At 37.6% G+C, this 9,565-nt stretch overlaps 1 pseudogene; it reads right to left on the bottom strand.

Annotated features, from left to right (window-relative positions):
- Positions 1 to 8,134: 8,134 nt before the first annotated feature.
- On the bottom strand, positions 8,135 to 8,765 carry LOC132014558 (proteasome subunit beta type-2-like; annotated as a pseudogene).
- Between the last annotated feature and the right edge of the window lie 800 nt (positions 8,766 to 9,565).

Below are 9,565 nucleotides of genomic sequence, written 5' to 3'. Positions count from 1 at the left end.
TTTTAAGTGAACTTTTTTTTTAAAGATTTTATTTATTTAACAGACAGAGATCACAAGTAGGCAGAGCAGCAGGCAGAGAGAGAGTCGGAAGCAGGCTCCCTGCTGAGCAGAGAGCCTGATGTGGGGCTCTATCCCAGGACCCTGAGGTGGTTTGAGTTAAGCAGAGGCTTAACCCACTGAGCCACTCAGGTACCCTTTAAGTGATCTTTTTAAATGGAAAAGAAGGGACGCCTGGGTGGCTCCAGAGGTTAAGCCTTTTAGATTCTGGATTTTAGCTCAGTTGATAATCTCAGGGCCCTGAGATTGAGCCCCATGCTGCACGTGGAGCCTGCTTAAGACTTTCTCTCTGCCTCCCCCGCCATCTCTTGTGCGAGCATTCTCTCTCTGTCTCTCTCTCTCGAGATAGATAAATAGATAACTAAAATGGAAAAGAAAGCCAGGAAACATAGTTCCCCAAATCTCCCAAATTACGGGATTACTTGGGTTTTGCTCACGAGTTATCATGAGGACAGACCCATGAACTTAGAAGTTGGGTTTGAATCCTATTTGTTGTGCAGCATTAGACAAATCATTTCTTTAAATCTCTGTCTTCTTTGCAAAATAAAACATTTCATGATACCTCACAGGGTTGAGTGAGGATTGAATGGGACAGTGTGTATGGAAATGCATTGAGAATCCTACGGCGCTATGCAATCTTGTAATTTTATCTAATGTTTTACTCTAAGTAATTACAACAGCACCTCCGAAAGTTTCCTAGCCGCCCTTCTAGATTTTCTGCTTTTATGAGGCAACAAGGAAATCCAGGCTCAGTATCTCACCAAGTTCTACATTTCTGTTCCTAGGCACCCCCAGAGAGAGATTTTTTAGAAGTTTTCTGTATCTGGGGGCATGAAATAATTTCTTTAAACTAGGCTGTAACAGGGAAGCAAAACAAAGAGAGTAGTTCCCCGGGCAGACACTAAACTGATAAATGAATGGGCTGTGTGTCCGCAACAGTCACAAGTTAGAGGGCTGAAGCCATCTTTCATACCAGAGGGTGACTCCATTCAGAGGACTCAGCGTGGTCCCATTTCAAGACACTTACCCTTCAGACAACATTAATAACCTCATTCCTTGCCAAAACTTTGTTGCTTGTTGTTCAGAGTAAACCAAGGACTCTCTTTAATGACTTTACTTTAAACAGCCTGATAACATCTCCAATAACTTAAAAAACAAAGAGGCTAGGACACTTTGAGTTTAAATGAACCGAGCTTAAACATGTTTTCCCTTTTCTGCACCATATGCGTCTAAAGGACATAACTCTCCCACTCCGCCACTTCCTTGCTCTCCACTCCGCCCACCTCTTCCTCACCAAGACAAAGAAACTTTGCACTTACTTCATTTATTCCATCATTTTCCACTTTGCTTTTGCGATTTTCCAGATCCGGGTGAATATTCTATATTTTGTGTTTTTCGCCTTCCTGTTTGATTTTGTATTTCTATCCAGGATGAGAGTGAGTGATGACTGAAAATGGAGAGTTAGTTCCTTGAACTCTTTTCATGACTCTGGAAGGAGGGAACAGCATATAGTGGTTGCAGCGTGGGAACAAAAATAAAGGGCACGAAAGAATAGTTTTGGTTTGAGATGCTGGTAAATACTGAGACTTCCAAAGTGTAATGTCTGTTTTCTTTTTTATAAGTGTCATTGTTACTACCCATGAAAGTTCTGAATGATAGACTTTTCAATCATCCTGTTAACTACCTAGAGCTAGTTCTTGCAGAAGGTTAGAAAAACTCTTTTTTACCTCAGCTTTAGTTTCCTACTAGCCTCGGGGTACTGCCCCTATATCCCTACAGACAATGAATTTCTTTTTAAGTTCTCAGGATTATTTGTATATTCAAAGAAGATCGAAAGAAGGAAATCTCAAAATAAGTAAATTCTTTCTCTTAAAAGGTTTATTTATTTATTTTAGTGAGGGAGAGAAAGAACACGCATGAGTGCCTGAGTGACAGGGATGGGGGGAGGCAGAGGGAGAGGGAGAGAAGCAGACTCCTTGCTGAGCAGGGAGTCCGATTTGGGGTGGGGGGGCTTGATCTCACAACCCTGAGTTCATGACCTGAGCCAAAATCAAGAACTGAATGCTTAAAAGACTGAGCCACCCAGGTGCCCCTCAAAGTAATTAAATTCTAATGATAGAATATGAGCCGTTGTGGCATGGGGATTTTTAAACAACTGGATTGCTTCAAACCACTTCCCATCACTTAGGTAAATACTTACTCTACCTACGGGTAGGCTGATGTCTCAGGTTCCACAATTCAAACGTAACATAACACATTTATGTTTAAGGTGTTGACATTGTCCAACACTGGGAAATGTATCAGGTCCCAAGGTGGAGTTAGAGATTTAAAAATGAATGAGGCATAGTCTCTGTCTTTCAGGGATTGGGATCTAATTGATAGTAACCAGAGAGAAGAAGATGACATTTAGTGAAGGTCCACCTTGTGCTGGGTTCTGCAACGTGTCCTCTCACAAAACAAAAAATCACAATGTAGGTATGATACATATGTGCTATCCTTAATTCCTGTGTTCAGATAAGGTATTTAAGACTCGGGGAGGTTCAATTATTTGTTTTAAATTTTATACACAATGGTGAATGACTTAGGTTTAATTAAGGAAATCCATATTCTTTGAACAAAAAACTTGTTCAGAAGAGTAGAGTTGGGCTTTCAGAAAATCTTTAAACAAAGAGAAAATATTGCTTGTGGTCTTCAAAGTCTTTAATCTATTTCCAGATATCAAAATGTTCTGTACATAAAAGCTTAAATGGCTGTATTTATAGTAAAAAACCATGCTTAATTCTTGTGGGGAAAAAGAAAACTTGCTTTAAAAATACAATTCTGAATTTCAAAAAATATTCCATATTCATAACAATATGAACATATTGTTCATAAAAATATTCCATCCATATTTCCATAATATGTGAGAAATTAAACAAATTATTTTTCCAAAAGGATTGACTTGTGGTCCTTTTGCATAGCAAATATAATATTGAATGTGATAATACTGAAAAACAATTTCCTAAGTAATAGTCAATTAACTAGTAATGTCCAAATATTTAAAGCTATAAATCAGACAATTAAACTATTAGGTATAACATATTCTAGCCTTCTATCTTGACAAATAGGACTTCATTTAACAAATAAAACATATGTGTGAAGTTGCATTATTAATATAACTTAAAATTGGCAAATATCAAAGATGACTGTTTTATTCTTGTGCTTGCTTAAATGTTCTGATGATGGGCTAGTAATATTTGGATGAGTGATCACATTAAAACATACACAATTATAAGTTCTTATAAACGTAATACATAAGATTTATTTTTTTCTTTTAGCGAAATCATTAATTTATATTTTTTTACTGTAATATTTTGAAATTATGTTAGTTTTACTCAAATTCTGAAATTTTCTTATGCAAGAATCTATTGGATTCAAGCTATCAGAGAGGAAAGATTTGACAAGCTAATTAATTTGCCCTTTCTCACATGTAAAATTTTGACCTTTTAAATCTCGCCCACACTCCTAGTCAAGATCTCTCTCTAACACATCAGAGCTGTCATCGGTGGCGTACTGGAACCAGCCTATAGGGGCTTGAGAAAATCCGTTCATGGCAACTTCGCCAATTCTGTGGTCTGTAACATCACTTTGGGAGTCTGAAACCTGCCATTGGTGGGAGTATTTATACCTTGGGAATCAGCGCATTATACAAAGCAGGTTTCCACTTTACCTTTGCACTGGTTGTTAAACATCTGAATAGTGCTGGTTATGGGTTGCTCTGAGCATTGGTTTGTGAGTGACAGAGGTGAGCATGTGCCCTTTAAGAACTTTATTTTAGGGGCGCCTGGGTGGCTCAGTGGATTAAAGCCTTTGCCTTCGGCTCAGGTCATGATCTTAGGGTCCTGGGTTCAAGCCCCGCATCAGGCTCTCTGCTTGTCAGGGAGCCTGCTTCCTCCTCTCTCTGCCTGCCTCTCTGCCTACTTGTGATCTGTCTCTGCCAAAGAAATAAATAAAGTCTTTTAAAAAAATTGTTTAAGAACTTTATTTTATGCTTGGGTTTGTGATATTCAGAGACCTCTGAAGCACTCTTGCCCCTCTTGCCTGGATTTAAGGGAAACTCTGATTTCATTAGGTTGTTCTTCTCTTTAAAGCTATCATTTCCTGTAATTCTCTAAGCCAAAAAATAATTTCAGAGAGATTATGAGTTTTCCCCTCCAGAGAGATGATACATTTTACCCATATTCATCCAATTACAAAAAAAGTTATGTTGGGCACCACACTATGAAATAAATATCCTTTCTTAGTCTAAATTGATATAATGTTCTTAAATCTGTTTCTTCTTTTTCATGGTTACTCGAGAAATTTCACATTACTGAATATTGAGGCAATTAGAAAACAAAATAAATTGGATAAAAGTACCTAAGGAAGTATGTGTGTGTGTGTGTGTTACAAAAATGGTATTAATTTTTTAGCTCTTAGAAAGATGGATTTTAAACTTGAAAAGATTCTTGATTAGTAGAAAGAAAGATACTGATAAAAAGATAGAACATTATAGGAAAAATAGGACTGGTCAGATTAGCTTTGTTAAATTACACTTACGTAGTATGCTAAAAAATGAAAAAGTTCACCGTATAACTCTTGTTTTAGATAATATAAAAAAGACAAAGTAGCTTGGTTGCCAGGAATCCAGCATGGTAATTAAGGACTGATACATAAAGCAAAGAAGGAATCTGTGTAACTACCTAACACAAAACAGATCTTCCAATGTAGAATTATTTCCATCTTGTTCTTTATATGATAAGTATATGCTTAGACCAGAGCCCTGTCAACTCTTATAACATTCTCAACTATTCATACATTTCCCTCCAAGGCAAATAGATTAGTAATTCATACTTGGGCTTCATGAAAATACGATCATAAAAAATGTCCTGACATATGTTGACTATCAAAGCTAGGTACTGTATCTTTTCCTTCCAGAATGAATTCAGCTTAGTTGATTAAGTGTGCTAAATATACTGTAGAGTTTACATTATAAATTAATTTAGTTCAAAATGCTTTTCTGTGCATATGTTTGTTTTTAAAAATAAGCTTGAATAAAATGATGTTCTGAGTTTAAACGTTGGATATGAAGGGAGTATGTATGTTCTCAGTTTTGAACTGGAGATTTGTTTTCACAGTTGAGCAGGAAGCTATTATCATTCTATAAGAAGCAGGGCAACTTAGAAGGAGTAGAGATGCTAGGAAATAGAACAGAATATGCATTTGTTCCTTAGTTTCCAGTGTAGGAGAATGAAAGAAGCTATATAGTTGTAAGTTTACAAAAGTTTATAATGCCTATTTACCCAATCTTACTTTGCAATGTCTATTTACTCAAATTTCTATCGTTTTGGTCATTTTTGTGATAAATTACTTGGTCTAGTGACTAGGGACTTCAGGAAGGACTTTCTCACGGGCTTCTTGACATCCAGTTCCAATCAGAGTTTCCCATATGGCATCCCTTCTAGTCATGACCACTGTTTACACTTGTCTACCTGCTTAGTCCTTTGTCCAGTGTCACGTGGCCTGTTTGTAGTGGCTGTTGTAAGGGTACTGTCCAGATCAGCTCTTCCTGACTGACACTTAATTCTCCCAGCTGTGGGGAACATGGGAGCCTGATGGCTGTCACCTAAGTCATTCTGTGGGAATGGCCCCAGGCCAATAAGAGGCACCTCATTGGAGGGCTCATGTCAACTCCTTGCATTCCTCCCACTGAAGGTCCAGTCTCTTTGACTCCATGGGACAACATTGAAGGGCCACAGCTCCAGAGCTCCATGTGGATTTGGTCCAGCCCTTGTTGAGATTCCATCACATTTCACTTCCCCTCTCTCTTTGATTTCATTTCTTTCAATGCTCTAGTACATGGCAATCCTAGGAAACGACCCAAACCTCTGAGTTTGGTCAGAACTTTTTGGTCAGAAGACCAAATCTCTGATTTGGTCTGATTCTCTTGATGTACATCAGGTGAAAATTTGATCTTACACGGTTTGATGTGTTTCTGCTCACTGGGGCTGACCTTACTGGTCTAGTCACCTGTATGGCTCCAGCGGGGCTCAATCCGTGAGCTCCTTACATCACAGCTTTTTGAAAAAAATATACACTCTTATATAATCACTGATCCCAAAGTGTGATTGTTATATTAGAGGGACTTTCACAGGCTGTGGCAAAGGTAGCTCTTCTTCAGTCTTTAGGTATGTATATTGAACTGTATTTACCCAACATTATGGTAAATTTCACTTTGGAGCTTTTGATTTTCTTTCTTACCAGCAAACCTTAGATCACACCATGAAAATCCACTGTGGGGAAGGTCTAGGGTAATATGGAACCACCAAAGAATAGGTGTTCCGGGTCTTAACTTTCTTCTGGAATATTCTTTGGGTGTTATTAAGATTTGTCTAATTCCCTTCCCCAGTTATGAAGTCTGTAAATTCAAAGGTATTAGAAGAGGTGGTCTCTACTAAGTCACAAATGATCCCAATACACTCTATTCAGATCATCATAATCAAGAGGGAACTTAAGAGTTGGGGAAGAAATAGAGAAAATCTGCTTGGAGGTGGGTTTTTGTTGATCCACATAAGCAAAGAACAAGCTTGCAGCATCCATCACAAAAAAATAAAAGAAAATAAATGAAAAATAGTATTTAAGCTCTCCTTTCTAATAACATTCATTGCTGTAGAGAGGAAAGGCTAAATAAAAGTAGTACTGATGATAATACTGATTATCATCAGTATTATACTAATGAGTACTGATTAAATTATTAATGATGGGTATTGCTCCGTTTATCCTCATTTATTCATTAGAGATTTTAAAGATCTGTCCTTAACAGCTTTAATGGGATGCTTATAAATTTTTCTTTTGCTAACAATACACATAATAAGACATATTCTTTTTTTCCCCCGAGTCTAGTTCTCTATATTAATGTTCAGTAGTTTTCAGATTTGTGATTCTGGAGTGTTTCGTATATCTCTCCCCATACCCCATCTTTCATTCCTTGTATCACTTCTAATCTCCCTGGGCTTTGCCTCGGTTAGCTTGCTTAAACAGCTGCCTCCTAATCCCATATAATCCATTGGACTTAAGTGCAAGTCTTTTTCTTATTTTGTCTTATATATCCTGAAGTTTTAATGTAAAATCTCTACTCCTCGTCAAACTTTGGTTCTCTCTTTTTGGAATTATAACCAGTAGAAGGAACTTGAAATTCTAGCAACTTGCCTATACTGGAACATACCTTCTTGTGAATGTAAAAAAAGAGTAAAGATATAAATGAATAAAATGAATATACACTGGTATTTCACAAAGAAGGAATTTTTAAACACATACATGTTCTTTCTCTGCTTCATGTGCATATTGTTAATTTTGTGTGAAATACTCTTTCCTATTCCATCCACCTGGCAAAATAAAAACCTGCTTATATTTGACTACTTTTTTGGAGCTTTCCTCACAGCCTGTATTTCCTTGGCTTTCTTTATGAACCATCTCAGCATTGTGTAGATGTTATTATGATCGCAGCTACCTCTTACATTACTTGTTTATTTTTACTTGTCTTTGGGATATTACTTGACTCTGGGATTCTTGAAATAAAAATCTATGTACTAGTCACCTGTGTATTTCCAGTGCGTAGCCCAGGGCAGAGTATAAATAAGAGTTCAGTGAATGGTGTTGAACACTTGAATAAAAGTCTGATTACAACGGTGAGAGTCTATTTCCTATTACTTTGCAATTTTTCAAGATGGGGTACATTCTCATGATAACAAACGGTACATAAATGAGAAGAAGTCATTCTGAGTTAGTTGATGATAAATATTTTTATTTTAAAAACACTAAGAATTATCCAGCTGATTGAAAAATAACAGTTGACTGTTATTAATAAACCAACATCTTTGTGCTGCGTTTGTTGTTGCAAAACCCTACCCACAAATCCATCTACAGAAAACATTAATTTTGGAAAGCCTATAAAAGAAAAATGGTAAATTACTGAAGGGATAAAATCTAAAAACCCATCCCCCATGTGGGAGATTTTTTTTCTTCCAACTTATCCAGATTTAGTTTTATTGTGAATTAATCATCTGGCAAGGTCGAGCATCAAAAGAATAGGAAAGGAAAGGAGCCTATTAAAACAAGCTCCCTGGCAAGTGGGTGGGACACGGAAGGTTGCTAGTTTCAGGATGAAACATTTCTGGAGCTCCTCTAGATATTTCCCAAGAATTTCCATTGCCCTCTCACAAGAGATAGTTGGTGTGTAATATAGGTCCAGAATACTGAAAGCCAGGAAGGCATCACAGCCATGGGCAGGCTGTAAAAGGAGTCTTGACCTATGCTGCCAGGTAGTCCCTGTAAGAGAGTGCTGGACCCTCATGCTCATCATAGCCAGCCAGCAGGAGATTTCCATGATATGGTGTCCGACTCTGAAGATAGCCAGTCACGTTTCAGCATGTGAAATTAAGTGCTGCTATGGGAGACCATTCTTAATGATTTTGCATCTTATAAAGTGGGTCATTTTGCTGAATATATTCTGCAAACTGTACTGTGTCCCCAGCCTCTCTAACACATGGGAGTAAGATTTCATCACTCCTCTTAAGCATCTTGTCTTGATCGTTCTTCATCTGGACAACACTGCTAGTGGCCACTTAGTTGGAGGTGAGAAGGCCTTAGTCAGGGTCCTGGATGAGGTATGCCATAGTGGTGAGAGGCCAAGGGGACATTGTGTGGGACTGGCCAGCTTCTCAGCCTCACCAGTGAGACACAACAAGGGACACCTTCATGCTCAGGAATTCCCTAAGAGGAATAGTATTTATATTTTTACAGATGTTAATGCATTCCTGTACCTAGAAAATAGTGAATTTGTGCATATCATCGCTTTTGAATCCTCAGGCTTAACTATGTACCATGGTTTTCCTGCTCTTTCAAAGGGAGGATGGGTTGCAGCAGGGGGATTAGAAGCTAAGAAACTGAAAACACATGCTTGTCTTCCAATGAGATTCCAATCCCTTAAAAAATAAACCTGGGTTTCATCCTTATGATAATTCTCTCCATGAGCCGTGGGCCACAAGGTGCAATCCTACATCCCTCTTTAGCTGTGATGAGACAGTGTCATGTGTTTCATGGCAAGATTCAGGAGCTCTTGCTTAGCTGTTAAATTTACTCTAACTGAATGATAGAATTTTATAACTGGAAAGAATGTTTATATCATTAAACTGACTTTCTTATTTGATAAGTGAATAACCAGAAATCTAAAATCATTTAATGACTTACACAGGATTATAGAAATGGAAGCAAGGTCAGTGCTCTTTCCACTATACCAAGTTGACTTTATCAGGTAAGTTTTATTTTCCTTTAAACATCAAGGAAGTCTATATTCTTCAAAAGCTAGTGTCTGAATTTATTAATTATTCCTATAATGATCAACATTTTACTTTCCCCCTATGTAGGCAGGACAATGCCACCTGAAGTTGTCTATACTCTAATCCTTAGAATCTGCAGTTGTCACCTTAGA

The sequence above is a fragment of the Mustela nigripes genome, chromosome 3 (assembly GCF_022355385.1).
Source record: "Mustela nigripes isolate SB6536 chromosome 3, MUSNIG.SB6536, whole genome shotgun sequence".
Classification (NCBI taxonomy): Eukaryota; Metazoa; Chordata; class Mammalia; order Carnivora; family Mustelidae; genus Mustela; species Mustela nigripes.
Note: the sequence above shows the minus strand (reverse complement) of the source record. Positions and strands in the feature narration are given on the sequence as shown.